The following is a 15,915-nucleotide window of genomic DNA, read 5'->3' on the forward strand; positions in this document are numbered from 1 at the left end:
ACAGGAATGCATGTAGCAGATAGGATCCACACCTCATTTGTGCTGTTCTTGGACAGACACAACTGAGCCTGCCCTGAAAACAGTTTCTACATCTTTGGAGTCCTTAATGGCTTGAAATCTTGAAAGACTGAGACACTTGCTGTCGACAGTGGGAGCACAGACAGCCCATACCTCCAGATGGATGGAGACTTGCTGGATGGGGAAGCAGCTCTTTGCCAATATCTTTAGTAAATGAAAGGAGCTGCATGGGTAAGGTTGAGACATTTTTGTGCAGGCAATCTGCTGAGGTATTTTTTCCTTTTACAGCTGCTAAATAATGGGGCAAAATTACCATTTGTGTCCAGCATCTGTTTCACCGATGCATGGGATGGATGGCGTCTTTTGAGACTGAAGTACAAGATCCAAACTGGAAGACCTAGAAGAAATGGAAAAATGTGGAAAAAAGGAACTGATGAGGGATGACCTTCCTTTTGGGATGTGAAGATTGTCTGCAAGTGCTCAGGATCACCCATGCCTCTACAGGGAGCCAAAGCACACTTAGGGCAGCTGTCAAGAGACAGTCAACATGGCTGAGCATCCAAACACACCCAAATGTTGAGCACTGGTGATGAGAAGTGACAGCTGGACCACCTCAGAGCTGTTTGGGCAGGGCATTTTTCATGCAGGCTGCTGGGTACTGTCCTGAGAAGCTGAGTGAAGTTTCCTTTCCTGGCCATGGCCACCCAACACTGCCTTTGTCTGGGACACCAACAGGGACAAGAAGAGGCTGCGATGATGGCCTCACCAGCCAGCCACAGGAACACTGCCTCAGGAGGTACTGATATCCTCTCCTATGAAGAGTTTGCCCCTTCCAAACTGTTATTTAATTGTGTTCCCTGCCTCCCTTTTCCATCCTGTAGAATCATGTCTGTGTAGACCCCTTTGTTTAAATCTTTTCCTGGTGAGGTTACATGGTCTTGAGTGCTCCTGGAGAGTTTTGTACCTTCCTGAGTTCCTGCATGGGAGGCCACAGCATGTGCCATTTAAGCAATTTGCACAAAAATTCTGGGAAGCTGCAGCAGTGCTTCTTGCTGTGCAAGAGAGAAGAAACACTTCAAACACCAATCTTTTTTAAAAATTACATTTCTTCCCGTCTCAGGGCAGTCTGGCTGGTGCTGGGCAGGAGTCAGATGTGCTTTATTTCCTTTATTCAACTGCAAGCTACAGTCAATAGTTCTGTTACCACTTCTGTTAACATACTGGCTGAATCCAAAATTTGATCTCACTCCATCTTCACTGACTGAAGACTGAAACTGATGCAGTTTTATTGAAAGGCATGGGATCTGTTGGACACACACTGGTATCGGTGAGCAGTCACTCACACATAACCTGTCCTTCTGGAACTAGTAATGGCTCACAGATTTGAATGGGCTTCAACATTTGGCCATTAAGCATGGCTTTAATCTCTTTACCTTTTGAACTTACATCAATTACATAATGCTTTGGATATTCTAGAGACCTGACTTCAGTTTTAACAGATTTTTATATAAAATGGGCCATCTCCTAGATTTGCTTGCTTTGGGTTATATTTCACAATAAATACTTGACATGTAAAAGTTTTTAAAAACTGAATTATTATTACTATGGTGGCATCCAATGCTTTCTCAGTGCTCCACCACAACATCAAAAACCACAATTATAGTGAAATAGACTGCCTGCTAACTATGTGTATTTTACTCATATAGAATGAAGAAATGCAAAAATTTGCACTAAAAAAGAGAAAATTTAACTTGATATCACCAAATCGGTCTTTCCCAATAGATATACTAAGCCTTATTGCACGAAACTGATCTAAAAACACATATACCAATAAATAGGAACCTCTTTCCACTTAAGTTTCCTCTTATTTATCATGCGTTAGTGTGCATGGTTGACACTTGAGATGTAGAAATGGAATATTTAAATGTAATTTTTTATTTTAATAAAAAAGTTTATATTCAATGAAGACTTGCAGAGTGTTTAAACACCACTCAGAACAGTTTTTGAGTGAGACTATACTAGCCTACTATCCTTGGATTTAGGCCAAAGTTGTATGGTTGCTTCAGCAAGAGTTGTATTGAGGGCTGTGAGGAAAACGCCAGCTCCTTCTCTCTGTTCATCTGGTCACATATGCACATCTTTTCCATGTGTTCACATTACTGCTCATCCAACAGTGGTGGAGGAGCAAGGCACAATGGAGAGCTGGGTGAGGGAAAGCTGATTCTCAGCTGGATCCATTCCCTGGTCTGGCTCCCTGCAGAACCAAACAAATTACTCACAGCTGCAAGGGCACAAGTAGCTTTGGGTAGATGAAAAAGGATGTGCCCACCCACCCCCTTTCAACACGACTGGAATAAAATAATCATGGAACTTCAGCTGCAGTCAAACAAGCAGAATACCTGCTGAAGCTTAATTTGTGGGGGAACAGAAACAATAAAAGTTGAAAGGAACCTATAGGGTTTGATGAGGTTTGTCTATGTTTGGCAAAGATGTTTCCTTTCTTAGAGGTTCTTGGAAATGTCTTCAAAACATTCCAGGGTTGGTTTTCCTCCTTAAATACTCTTCAGTGTTTTATTTTAACAGTGAAGAGCCAAATTCTTCCCTCAGATATGCATGCAAATACTCCCACATTAATCAGAAGAATTGTCTGCACGTACCCTAAGTGCAGGAGGTTTCTCATTTGGTATGTGCTTTATTTCTTAAGGAGAAGTCATTTCTGAGCACAGACTTCATCCTATTCACAGAAATTCACAAAAATTTTGTGTTTTTTCAGCATGGCTTGAGGATGAGTTGCTCTCACCCTACAGGGAACACTAACATATTTTAGGAGAAGACTCAGTGCCTACAGAAAGATTGCCCACTAAGTGCAGGCTGTATCAGGACAGTTAAAATGGGGAATCTGATCCTCTGATTTATGAGAAATTATGAAGAAATACAAAGAGCTGCACGTAAGAATGGGATAAGGCATTAATTCATGGAAAAGAAATTGGTGCATGATATTTGATTTAAAATACAAGTATTGAAACAGTAATGTAGGTCTTTATACTTCTTGATAAAACACTAGTGGACTTAAAAATAGGTTTTAAAAACTGAGCTGCTGTTTTGATTTGTAAAACAAGTTAAACCAAACTTGACAATAAGGCATGTGCTTTAGATTTCCCTGGTTTGAGGCACTGTTTACTCTGGCAGATGTATCCTTAAGTGAAGCTTTTTTTCCCCCCTCAAAGCTGTTACATGGTAGACTGATGTTGGCTGACCCTGAAGCAAAAATTTGAAAACAGCACATTTATTTTCCTGCTAATGCTAAACACACATGCCATGCAGCATTTTTTTTTTTTTTTTTGGTCTAGATGGAAAATCTTCAAATCTGGACTATTTGTCCCTTTTACCCTGACTTTAATGTTTTCATGAACACAAAAATAACATAACAAACCTGGGGGACGGGAGTATGTGTGTTGTGCAGCGGGAGAGCAGCCTGTAATTTGCAGGCTGCAGGCTGGAATGGGCAGATGGATGAGCCAAAGGGTCAGCCTGGTCCCATGCTGTGTCAGTGGCAATGGGCTTTCCCACATGCCTCAGCACCCACTAAAGCTCACAGAGTGCCCAACCAGGAAAAATGTTAACAGACCCATAAATTCTCTTCTCTTAGTTTCCTTACAACACAGGCAAAACACCAGGCTGACAATCATCTTTGCTACTACTTGAACAATTCATTGGGAAAAAACCCACCAAACAAACAAAAAAAATATCCTGCAATAGTGTTGATATTTGTGGACAGCTCTGAAGAAAGATGACTTTTTGGAATGGTGGTATTGCTGTGATGTTTAGGCCCCATGCTACAGAGATTTTATGGAGACCACGTGTGATTGCTTCTAACAGCTTTCATGTAGGCATAAATAAAGCCAGCATACCTGTAGTGCCACAGTCAGTCTCCAAGACACTGAGTTTTGTCTCACTGGAAACCAACTCAAACGATGCCCTAAGTTGTACTAGAGTCAGCTGAGGGTGTCAGGGCATGTTACCAAAAAAAAAAAAAAAAAAAAAAAAAAAAACAACCCCCTGAGCTCGCTGACTGAAGTTGCTAATGGAGAAGTGGTGGTTTGGGTGAAACACTGAGGGTCTGTTCCATGCAATTCTTGAATGGATTTGACTGGAATGGACTTCAGCTAAATGGATTAAATTGTTAAACCAATTTAAGGAAGTCCATGTTCAGAGATGAAAGAAGTTGCTTAAATTGGTGCCAATCCTCACATCAGTAAAGAGGGGAAAAACGATTTTAGAAAGAAGGACTTATAAGAGATCATTCCTCTTGATGAAATATCTAAATCTTTGCCAATGCTAACTGAAAGGAATGAAAAAAAGTACTCTGGAGAGCTTTTAGCAATTAGTTCCTGCTTGCAAAGAATCTGGGTCTGTGTTGCTCTAGGGCGCTCAGCCCAACAATTTTTAATGTTTTTTTTATAAACTGGACTGCACCTCATTAGAGATGCCCAGCTGTATTTTTCTCTCTTTCACAGCCATACACATCACTTTTCATCCTGTCCTTTTCATCACCTACTGCTTCTTTAGCAAGTAAAGCAAGTGAAAATAAAGCACAAAGAAATCTCATGTGCATTTATCAGTTTTCTCCTGCTGTTTAGCAGCTGGAAGCACAGACTTACAGCAGCACCTTGAGACACAATGCTGCGGCCATCACCCTTGCAGATATTCTGCAGCCATCAGTGGTGTGCAGACCACAGATCCAGGAACTCTGTTACAAGGTACCCAGGGATCTGGTACACACAATCTATTATTTTATTGAAGAAGGCCAGGCTGACTTTGCCTCCCTCTGAGCTGGAGAGTAAGCTACCTCTAGCCTACAAATTTTATGGCTGTCTCATTGCAAGCAGCAAAATTAAAGTGAATAACACACTACCATCCTACAGATTCTAGATTAAATTGGTGCTGTTGTGTCAGAGGAGTTCTGCTTATCCTCATTTATGCAGATATGTTTCCTGCAGGCTATGGGCTAAACCTTGAAGAGCCCTATAGATTGTTGGGGCTCTGAATGATGTAGATGCTAAGAGCTATAGGACTGGGCTCATAACCCCTCTATAAGGACGGTAGCTGGGCTTTGCTTTTAAAACCACAGGTATCTCAGGTTTTTCTCCTATCAGGCTGGCTAATAGAGATGCTAATGGGGTAGAAGTGCACTTCTGGTTCCCCTCAGAGGAGGCAGCGGGAGTTAAAGCTAGAGTCCACTGGGTCAGCCATTCCCTAGGAGTGAACCTTTGCAGAAATGCTCGAGGAAAATGAAAAGAGTAGGACCAGTGTGGCAGAAACAAGGTACCAGCCTGTGTAGAAAAAAAAAAAAACAAAACCAAACAAACTGGCAAAAGACACTTCTGTTTTTCTACTGTTGCACTTTTGGAATGATAAAATTAGGTTATAGTCAATATACAATATAGATTGTGGATAAAATTTATCTCCTTTTTTCTGTTAATAGCAAAATTTTCACTAGTTGTCAAGAATTTCAGGAGCTTCAGTAAAAGTCTCGCTCTCAAATGTTAACAACTGAACCAATGTGAGCTGGTGTCCTCGAATGCAGAGGTGTGGCCTCTAAAAACAAGATATGCATGACAGTACCCTTCTGTTCTGTAGCTTAGCAACTTGGGATGTAAATGAATACTCTTCAAAAGAAGATTTCCCGTTTTAACTGGCAAGAAGAGAGATCCATGTTAGAAAGTAGTTTTTGTATTCAAAGCTGTCCGGTGTAGATGCAATTATATTTGTATTAAAGTGCATTTGTTAAGGTTCAGTAGGAATTAATTATTTTCTGAATTTTTATGTATTTCTTTTTATGTATTTTCCTTTGGATGTTTGTGCTTATATGTCTATACATATAAAAGATACATTGCTACATACAACTCCTTTTATATTTTACTGTATTGTGGGAAGTATTTCTACACCAAATTTAACTCCTGTCCAAATAAAATAAGTTGATTAATTTTAGTATTGAGCATACTTTTTTTCATTTACTACATTTACAAATCAAATGTGACATACTGAAGATATTTAACATCCATATAATCAAAAAGGAGCCACAGTTTCATTTGAGGTCAATATAAAATGGGCTATCTTTACTGTCTAGATGATTGACTTCTACACAGCACAAGCAACAATTCTACTGGCTGGTGCTCTTAATAAGTCTTACAGTGAGGGCTAATCAAAAACCAAACTTAAGTCTCTTTCCTGCTGCATTATCACCATGATGCCTGGAAACAAGCACCGAAATAATATCTCACACTCAACGCTGGCTTTTTAAAATACTTTTCTTGTGTCACACTGACACTGTGAGAGGGGCAGAGGAGGTGGAAAAGAGGGGAGGCCTGGGGAGCATAGGCTGATCAGACAAAGCACGGAGAAGAGTGCAGGTGCACCAGCCTACTGCCAGGTGAGACACACTGTGCTTGCCTCTGCAGCTGCCTCCAGAAATAATTCCTTGGGCCTTGTGGGATGCACTGAACGTACTGGAGTTTGTATCATTTGTAACAGGTGTGTAACAAATACAGCTGAGATAATGGTTTGTGCTTGGTGGTACCCACCTGAAGAGATTGTCTCACAACACCTGTGGAGATGCTGCCATAGTGGGCAGGGTCTCCTTTTGTTTGCAATAAATCAGAAAAGGGTGTTGCAGTCACTCTGCTGCTATTAATCTGAGCTTGCTAAAGAGCTTTATTCAAACAGTTTCTTTGGTATCCAGCTTCATGGCACCAATGTTTGGAAAGGTGGTGATTTTTAGAACAGTTCCCCTTGATTATGGAGAGTTCCACCACGTTGTGCTTATACAAATCAGGGAAGTCCAGATGTTCCCGTTCTTCAGTGAAGGGCAGGAATCGAGTCTGAGATGTTCACAGTGAGTGCCTTGAGGACAAGGGCACCCATTTTATTCCCTTGAGTTGCCAATCTCACCTATAAATTTTCCTAATATACTTCAGTATGGATGCTACTCCCTTAATTTCTATGAAATTAAGAAAAAAAAAAAAGGCATCTTTATGCATTGTGACAAAGCATTACTTTTTATTTCAAATGCCCTGTTCAAAAGACCTCAACTGTAATAGAAATATTTTCAGTTTTTCAGTTTAGCAGGAATCTCTTAAAAATCAATTTCATTTGGAGAAAAATATTGTCCTTTCTCACTCTCTTCCCCTTTTCGGCAGTGCTTTATTCAGGAGTTCAGACAAACAAAAATCCAGTTATTCATTCAGCTCTGTTGAATTGCAGGAGACCTCTTCTACCAAGCAGCACAGCTCTCTGTCTATCCTTTGGCTGGTTATCTAAGGTAAGTGTCACTGTATTACCAGTACTTCATATTTAGTGCTGGCATTGCTTATTTTATTCCAAAGGATTTTTTTTTTTCAAAGTAAATGACCAAATTTAGCTATGCTAAAAATTTTATATGAAAAAATTTTAGTTATTTTAAAAATCAGCACTCAGGCTGGCTCTGAGATGAAGTCTGGTGTGTACATGTGTCCGTGTGTGTATGAGGAGCTAACACCAGTTTTTCTCTACATATCTGGGATTGTGTTTGGTAGTGACGATTCCCCCTTAGCCACACCACTTTTTCAGGCAGCTTATGGATTTGGGGGGACTTTAGTCACATCTTTCCTGCTTCTGTTATTAACAGTGGAACAATGTAAAATAGCTGTTTTCTATGCAGGGAGGAGTGATCCAGCCTTTCACTAAGGAGTGCATTTGCAGGGGACTGGGCCATTTCTTTCCCTGCTTGAGAGTGGTTCACTTATTTATTGTGGTTTTTATAATGTGTTCCTGGCTTCTACCTTCCTCCTTCTCTAAAAATGCCTTCAAAACACTGTGCTAAAACCTTGCACATCATACATCTTAGAAAGCCACAATCACATCTGGTTTAGAGCCATGGCTGGCGTCAGCTATTCTTATTGACTTTAGAAGCTAAATATGCAGCAGGGATTAAGACACTCTGAAGGGGGAACCAGCAGCCCTCTAGAACCTCGACATTTCTAGGCATCCTCCTAACACAGGTGCATTAAGGTTTGGGACACAGTAATATCTTGGCTGCTTTACACTGCAAAGCTCTGACAGGAGTCATTGCATCTCCTTGAAGTGTAAGGTAGGGGACATCTAAGGACACAACTTTGTGGTGACTGATTTCATCTTCTCTTGGTAATAAGAAGTACAAGCTAGAATTAGAGAACAATATTCTTATTTTTTTCAGAAGAGTAATGTCTCATCCAATGGTATTAGAATGTGTACGTCCATCGTAAAGTAAAACAGTGTTGTGGATGATATTCCCTGACTTGTTTATAGGAGTAAGCCTTTCATCAATGTGTAGTTATAAAACATTACTTTTGATTGGTAAAATGTATTTTGCTGGAATGGGTAAGGAAAAAGATGAGGATCTTTCACAATTACTTAGCAGTCAGTTTTTTGGGGGTCTGAACAAAAATCTTCATCCATATCCAAGCTTTCCAAGCAGATCTTGTTCAGTGACTTTGATTCAGTCAAGGGAACAGATTCCAAGTTCAGACTTCAGTTTCCCTAACAGTCAAGAGAAGGAGAAATAGGTCAGGTGTTGAATCCAGCTCACCTCTAATATTAATCTGCAGAAGACAAATGCTAACAAAGTGGAAATTTTTCATGCAGCTTCTCTGTCAGTGAAGCTAAGTTTGAAGATTATTGTTTGGAGGCTATCAGAGGTTATGACCTTGCCTTCTTGCTAATGAAATTTTTGTGGAGCCATACTGGAATTTAGATTGTCTCTGTGATCTAGGTTAATACTATGAAAAAAAACCAGGGGAGAGAGTTACTTGCTGTTATTGTTGTCCCAAGTTTTACATGACTGGTCAAGTCACTTTTGCACAGTAAGATCTCACAGAGTACCACTTGCCATTTCCAGCTGTGTTTTCTGCTGTAACAAAAAAACTGCCTTGGATTATACGCCCTCACAGTATCTTCAGTCCCAGCAGGTTAAGATCCTATCCTGTTTGCAGTAGACAAATCTTTGGTCTCCTTCATGCAAAATAAAATCCATCTAGGAGCAAAACTAACTGAATTCTCTAAGGATAAATAAACAGGACACTATTTCTCTTTTGTTTATCTACAGTTTCAGTTAGCCTCTTCTGAAAGCAAGATAGCAGTTTGATAATTCCTGTCCGAGAACTTCAGTGCTAGAGATTGCCTTTGTCTATTCCACAGGCTGAGTCAGATAAAAGTCTCGTGAAAAGTGTCATACTGACAGTGAGACCAACAGAGATAATTCTGGCAGTGCCTTTAGTTACACTTGACTTTCTCTAAACCTATTATGAATTGTGACAGCTGGAGAAGGGTAATTTAAAAAAAAACCAAAATAAGAAACAACAACAAATAAGTACCTCAGAGAATTAAAGCTTCTCAGTTTTGATTTCATTGGGAAAGCAAACCTGCTATCAGTGTCTTATTTTTATCAGCATGTTAACTTACTTTTTGCTTTTTCTATGGAATAAAGACCACAAAAAATGCTGTTTTATATTCTTGGTGGGAGCGTTTGATTATTGGTATTGATTTTACCTTGCTTTACGTAAGATATTTTACCTAAGTTACACAAGATCATAATGATCAATTTCTTTCCTGTGGTACTGGCTACTGTGACAGCAATCTTAGACATATTTATGACTGCAAATAACTGAGTGCCGTGGACTTAAATAAAAACACCTCATGAGCACACAATTTTCAGCATTGGATATAGTGGAAAAGATTTTCAAAAGCACTTCTGAAAGTCTGACTTTTCCCATGCTGAACCCATTACCCTTCTGCCCATCAAACCCTCCCAAATCCTCCCTTTCTGTGTTGTCTCTATTGCTTTGGTCATGATCCCGAGGCTGCTGTAGGAGGAACAGAGACAGAATAAGCACGTAACAGTAATCCTATACCAGCGTGCTTCTCGAGAGATGCTTGTAGCAGCGTGGCACATCGGGTGTGCCCTAGACAAAGCCTGCCAGCTATTTCCCCTGCAAACCACCCTGCATGGATGTGGCTGTGGCCCTGAGAGGCGAAGGTCCCCGTGGAATGCATTTGAGAGGCGTGCGGTTGCGCTTTGTTTGACGTTATGACAAATCCCAGCTGCGCAGCCGGCTGGGGGCTTGCTGAAGGTAGAGGCTTTCCTCGTCCCTGGCTTTGCACGGCTGCTGGGGAGGGCTGCAGTAACATAACTCTACTTCACTCCATATTTTTCCCATATTTAAAAGAAAATAAGCCATATGAAAAAGTGCCCTTCCCGCATGCATGAGGACTTCTAAACTCCTCCTGTGCTCTGGATAATTGTTCTCAACTTGCATTTAATTTTAAAGCTTGCTGCTTCTATTTCAGACCAAAGAGGGACTTGTCAGCCATTTCCAATTACAGTAGTTTGCCTAAGGAAAGACATATTTTGACTTACAAACCTCCTACTGCCTGTGTGTCTCTACCCATCTAAGTATACCTAGGGCTGAGAACAAGCAGATGATCATATTGTAGGGTTATAAAAAATAACATTCAGAGAGCCTCCTGTGATAGGATAAGAAGCAATGGTTTTAAAGTAATTCTTTTAAAGTAAGAGAAGGTAGGAACAAGAGGGAATTTTAAAGGAAGGTGGGGATTGACCACTAAAAGAGGCCAATTAATTAAGGGAGGGAAGTTGTCTTGCCAACTTCAGAAGCTTCAGATTAAGCTATTTTTTTTTCTTTTCTTTTTCTGGAAGATGTATAATAGTCATATTCATTTTACTGAGTTCAAGTCAGATGTAGGCAGTCAAATTTTCAGGTCTTCTATAGTCAAGAAGTCAAGTAGACATCTAATCAACGCTTTTAGTCCTAAATTCAAAAGTTCAGTGAGGAGACATCAAAGTGCTTGGAATGAAACTGCAAAAGTTTTCACTGTGTGAGAGAGCTGAGACAAATTAAGAAGGAGGCCCTGATCCTACACACCAGGTTGTGAACGTGAGCATCCATCTCCAGAATAGATGTTGGTCTCTGCAGTGGACTTGGAATCTCTGCTTAACTTAGGGAGTCATAAAAAGAAATGATCAGAGGATCAGCTGTTTTGCTATAAAGAACCAATTTTAATAAAGCCCTTCTCTTTTTCATGGGTTCTTTGAAAAATTGACAATATGTTTCCATGCATAAGGCTCTTTAGTTCTTATAATCTTTCTGGCCACTACTGGGACATTTTTTTCCCCTCAGTGAGCTTCATTTTTGCATTTGCCACTAACTCACAGTTCCAAGATGTGAGGGACTACCAGTGGGGAAGTTTAAAGTAGTTTTCATTTGTAAAACAAAGCTCCTGGGTCGTCATTGTGCCACTTGCTCAGCCCTGAGAGAGACAGAATGATACAGCCACTTTCTATCCTGGGCTTCTTCAGAGGTCCTGTCACAGCTGAAAGAGCCAAGACACCTCAGTAGGCTGTGAAATGGCCTCCAGCACGGTGTCTGACACACCTGTGCTGCACCAGGAGCTGGCTGGGCAAGCTGCAGCACTCAGTGGCACGGCATGGGGACATGGATGGGCATGTCACCCCCCAGCTGTATTGTATCACAAGTGAGGATAGGTTTGCCTTTAGAAAACCATGACTAATTACTGCCAAGCAGTTGATAATTCTCCAGATCTGCCCTTGGGTATCTGGATGGAAAGTGCTGCTTTTTGGACTGCTGTAGTGGCCGGCAGGGGAGACCTGCCCTACAATGCAAACATTTGTTTAAGCAGTGCTTTTAGCAGTAGATTACATCTCAGCAGAGCCATGAGTACTGATTCTGGCTGCATGAAGGCCTCCCTTGTAGCAATATATCTATTCTGAGTGTAGACAAGTCTCAGTAACATTAATAAATTGGCACTGAGGGGTTTCTATAATATCTCAGTTTCCCACAGCCAGTTCAGCTTCAGAGAGGACTCTGTGAGTTTTTAAAGGGGCAGAGTGGAAAAAAAAAATTAAAAGAAAGCAGAAGAAGATCAGAGCTCAGTGTAGACATGACAGGGACAGGAAGGGTATCTTTTTGATGTCTCAGCCCTGTTTTTCACTTTTTATAAACATATGACTCTTTCTGAGTGACCGGGTACCATTGCCCTTCCTCTCTCTAGCTATGTGTGTAACAGGTGGGAAGGAGAAGGATGTGCAGGTGCTGCTCATGGCCCTGTTTGTATCCCCCCAGTTTCATCTAACCTGGAGCTGTGCCTGCCCATAGCACATCTCTGACTCTCACACTAGGTAACCCACTTCTCCTGCTCCTCGTCTCCATTGCATGCAGCTTCCTTCACTCCTTGAGTTTGCTCTGGTTCCTCTTTTAAGGGCTCACATGCAATTTCTGAGTTTCCTAGAGTTCCCTTTTATTTACCCAGTAACAGAAAAAACTTCTCCTGTTTCCACAGTGTGGCTGTGATCTTAAATTGTCTCTCCTTTGTTTTTTTTTTGTTGTTTTTTTTTTTTCTTTCAGCTTGTAAACTCTTGATCTTCCCCTTAAATGCCCAAGATTCTAAACTCCTGCAACTCGCACTTCTTACTGTACAAGATGGTAATCCCTCCCAAGTTCTGTTGTAGGGGTTTGAAAAGCCTGTCTGTGTCCATGCAGTAACAAGACAGCATTATGCTTTTGGACTAATATGGAATGGCATATTTCTGACAGTCATATCTTAACACAGGGAAAGCTGTGAAAATCAGATATGTGGTGCACCCTTTCTCAAGTCGGAAAGATGAGATGCAGTAGTTGCATCTGTGTAAGCACTTTTGTCCCTCATTGTTTGGACTTACATCTGATTCCAAATATAATACTCATTCTGGATGGGAAAAGGTAAAATAAACACCTGCAATTTCTAATTTTCTCTGGCTACTGATGTCATACCTGTTACTTCTGCTAGTAGTAATTTTTAAACTTACCTGCTCACAGGACAGTGTTCTGGCATGTTCCTGTTGCTGCTCTTCGTGGTCTCATTCAAGCACCTTGGCAATAGCTAGCCTAACAAAGCTCTCTCTGAGGCTCAACCCAGATTAGCAGCCCAGATTAGCACAGAGGCAGAGTAAAGCAATAAGGAATAAACCACACCAAGATCTATATTTGGAGTGGAAAAACAGTTAGGCTAACAAGCTGGAAGTGTCAAGCAGGGGACTCTTGGGAACTAAGTTCATTTCTCCACTCAGTTGGAAAAGAACCTTCTTGTGTAAATAACACCAAAACACCTCATTTCTTACAGAAAGGATTGAGATACAGCAGGTGGACAACCCTTTCACAAGAGAACATTACACGGAATACGAGAGGGATCTTGACAACTGGAGACTGGATTTGAATCCAGGTTCTTCCAGTGTCAGGAGAGCAGTACAGCCATTGGCTTTGAACCTTGTGGTGTTGGGTGTATGTCCTTGCAGTTTGGTTAAGCCACTGTATTAGCTAATTGGGCTGCAGAGATCATCAAGATAATGCTGGGCACCAGAGATGAAGCACAGAGCATTTGCCTGACAGTAGCAGTGCAGGCACCAAAGGGTTTAAAATTTGAGACTCATCCTTCCAGCATGAGAAGGCAGCTGAATGTGACTTAGAGGCACACTGCCATGAATTTAGTTATTTTAAAATTCATGGTGATTTTGAAACATAACACAAATAGTTTAAAAGAAATAAAAAGAAAAAAAAAGAGATTTCTAGAGTAAATGGGAACATTCAGTTAGTTCAAATAGAAAATACTAATGAAGGAACTTTGGAAGCTTTATAAATGCTTTGAAGTTTCGTCTATGCAGCCAACTCTTGGAACTGTAGGAAATTTCTCCATTAGGTGGGTCACCCCACAGATGCCCACCCAAGCTGGTACTGGTCAGTATCATGGGAAAGACAGGAGACAGGACTTGTAACAATTTGAATAACACCAAAAAGGTAATATATTTTCTGCCAGTTCTTTTCCTCTATCCAAAGCAGAAACCAACTAGGAAAATATGTTTAACATCAGACATACTTTTTTCCCTTCATATGAAGAAATCCAGAAGATGAGTGTTTCATTATAAAAATATTTCATACTTAAGAGATACTGTCGCTGTGCCCTTGGTTGGGTAGCAGAGTAAACAGTTGCATGAAAGTGAAAGGATTTAAGATGTGTTAAAAGGGAGTTCATTTTAGCTGCACTGTAACTACAATAACATACCTAATTTTTTTTCATAGTCATGCCAATCTTGTATGAACACTCTCCCTTCCTGTTACTCTTTCACATTGCCTGGATAGGAAATCAAATGCAATGGAGATGGGTGAGACCAGGAAAGTCTCAGATTTTATTGAACTTTGAGGGGGTTTTGGAACTAGTGGCTTGCAGAGGCAGCATTCTGTGGAGGGTTTCATCTCTAGCTCAGTGATTGCCAGTTGAAGGATGAGCCATGTGAACAGACATGAATGAAAAAGAACAACTACATTTGACCCCAGTTTTGTCTGTTGCAATGCAGGAATAATTTGCAGCTTGAACCATATTTGTTTGATTTGTGAGTAGAGAACACAGCATTTTTTGAAAGAAACTCAGTTTTGCTGACTCCTGTGTTTGGAAATTACCTTTTCAGTTACTCAAACAGGAAAGGATAAACGCTGGAAACGTTATTAATAAAACATTAAGCCCCCTCCCTCTCTCCCTCCTCAAAACCCCAGCTCCTAATTCAGCAGAGGTCAAACAATAAAGTTTACAATCATGCACTCCACGCTGCTCAGCACTCCGAGCCAGCACACCAGTGACTGGTCAGATTAACTAATCTTCCTCAGCTTCGTCTTGGGCCCTATAACTACTGCGGCAGGTCATTAACCAGCTGGTGAAGCCCCGGCACATCGTACATTTATTCCCAAACCTTAGCAGCCGTTGTTGAGTCCAGGAGTCTTAAAGAGGTACTTCTGATGTTAGCTGACAGAATGTTAATTTATGCTCGCTGTAATTCAAAGGGATTCCAAGGCAACTGTAAACTAATGAAACCTGAATAACTTTCCTGGAGAAGGTTCCTTATTTAATCAGTTGAACTGAAATGGAAATATGTAAAATGAGCAGTCATTCTTTCTTTTAAAATATAAGGCCTTTTTTGTGAAAAGGGAGATAAATGAGAACATGATGTGTTAGAGGAATGAGATGTAGAAAAATGTTTGATTAATGCAAAATATTTATTCTCCCCAAGTTCCTTGATATTTTTTTTTAAACTCTGCTGTTCATCACTGCCAAAAGTAAAAAAGTAAAGAACGCAATGTCTACTAAGTTTGGTAACCTAGCAAAGGTACTGCTTTCAGCCAGGATTTGCTTTTTCTTTCCTTTTTCTTTTTTTTCCCTCTCTTTTTTTTTTTTCCTTTTTTTTTTTTTTTTTTTTTTTAATCTCAAATGAAAGGCTCTCTTTAATCAGATAATTGACCGGCTGGTAACTTTAGCCGTTTGTGACACACCAGTTGGCAGGTACAGTGGTACATAACCATGAGCCTTTTCCTATAGCCCTCCCTCCCTCTGGGACACTCACAGACGTGTCTCTGTCTTATCAGTCCCAGGGGACAATTCCCAACCATTTTGCAATGAAAATGCAAAGAAGGGGCCTTTTCCCTCCCAAAAAGGAGGGCCAGCTGTCAGAGGTAATGACCACCAGTGGAGGCACAGATGGCACTGGAGGTGTTCCCTCAGCCCATGGAGCACCTGGAGAAAAGAGGTGTCCATTGTACAGCTGTTCCTGTAGGGGCCACGCTCTGCCCTGCTCCTGGGGCTCAGGGACCTTGCCAGGTTGGTGGGGGGCCCAGGAGCAGCAGACACAGATGTCACCAGAGTGTGCCACACTAGCAAGGAAGGCATAATCTGTGGGATCCTCCTTTTGATTTACTGTGGGCTTCTTATCCCTTCTCTGCTCTTCACTTTCAGTGGTGGCTGGGAGTGAAATGTACCTTGCTG

The sequence above is a fragment of the Onychostruthus taczanowskii genome, unplaced genomic scaffold (assembly GCF_017590055.1).
Source record: "Onychostruthus taczanowskii isolate IOZ18803 unplaced genomic scaffold, ASM1759005v1 scaffold8, whole genome shotgun sequence".
In the NCBI taxonomy this organism is placed as follows: Eukaryota; Metazoa; Chordata; class Aves; order Passeriformes; family Passeridae; genus Onychostruthus; species Onychostruthus taczanowskii.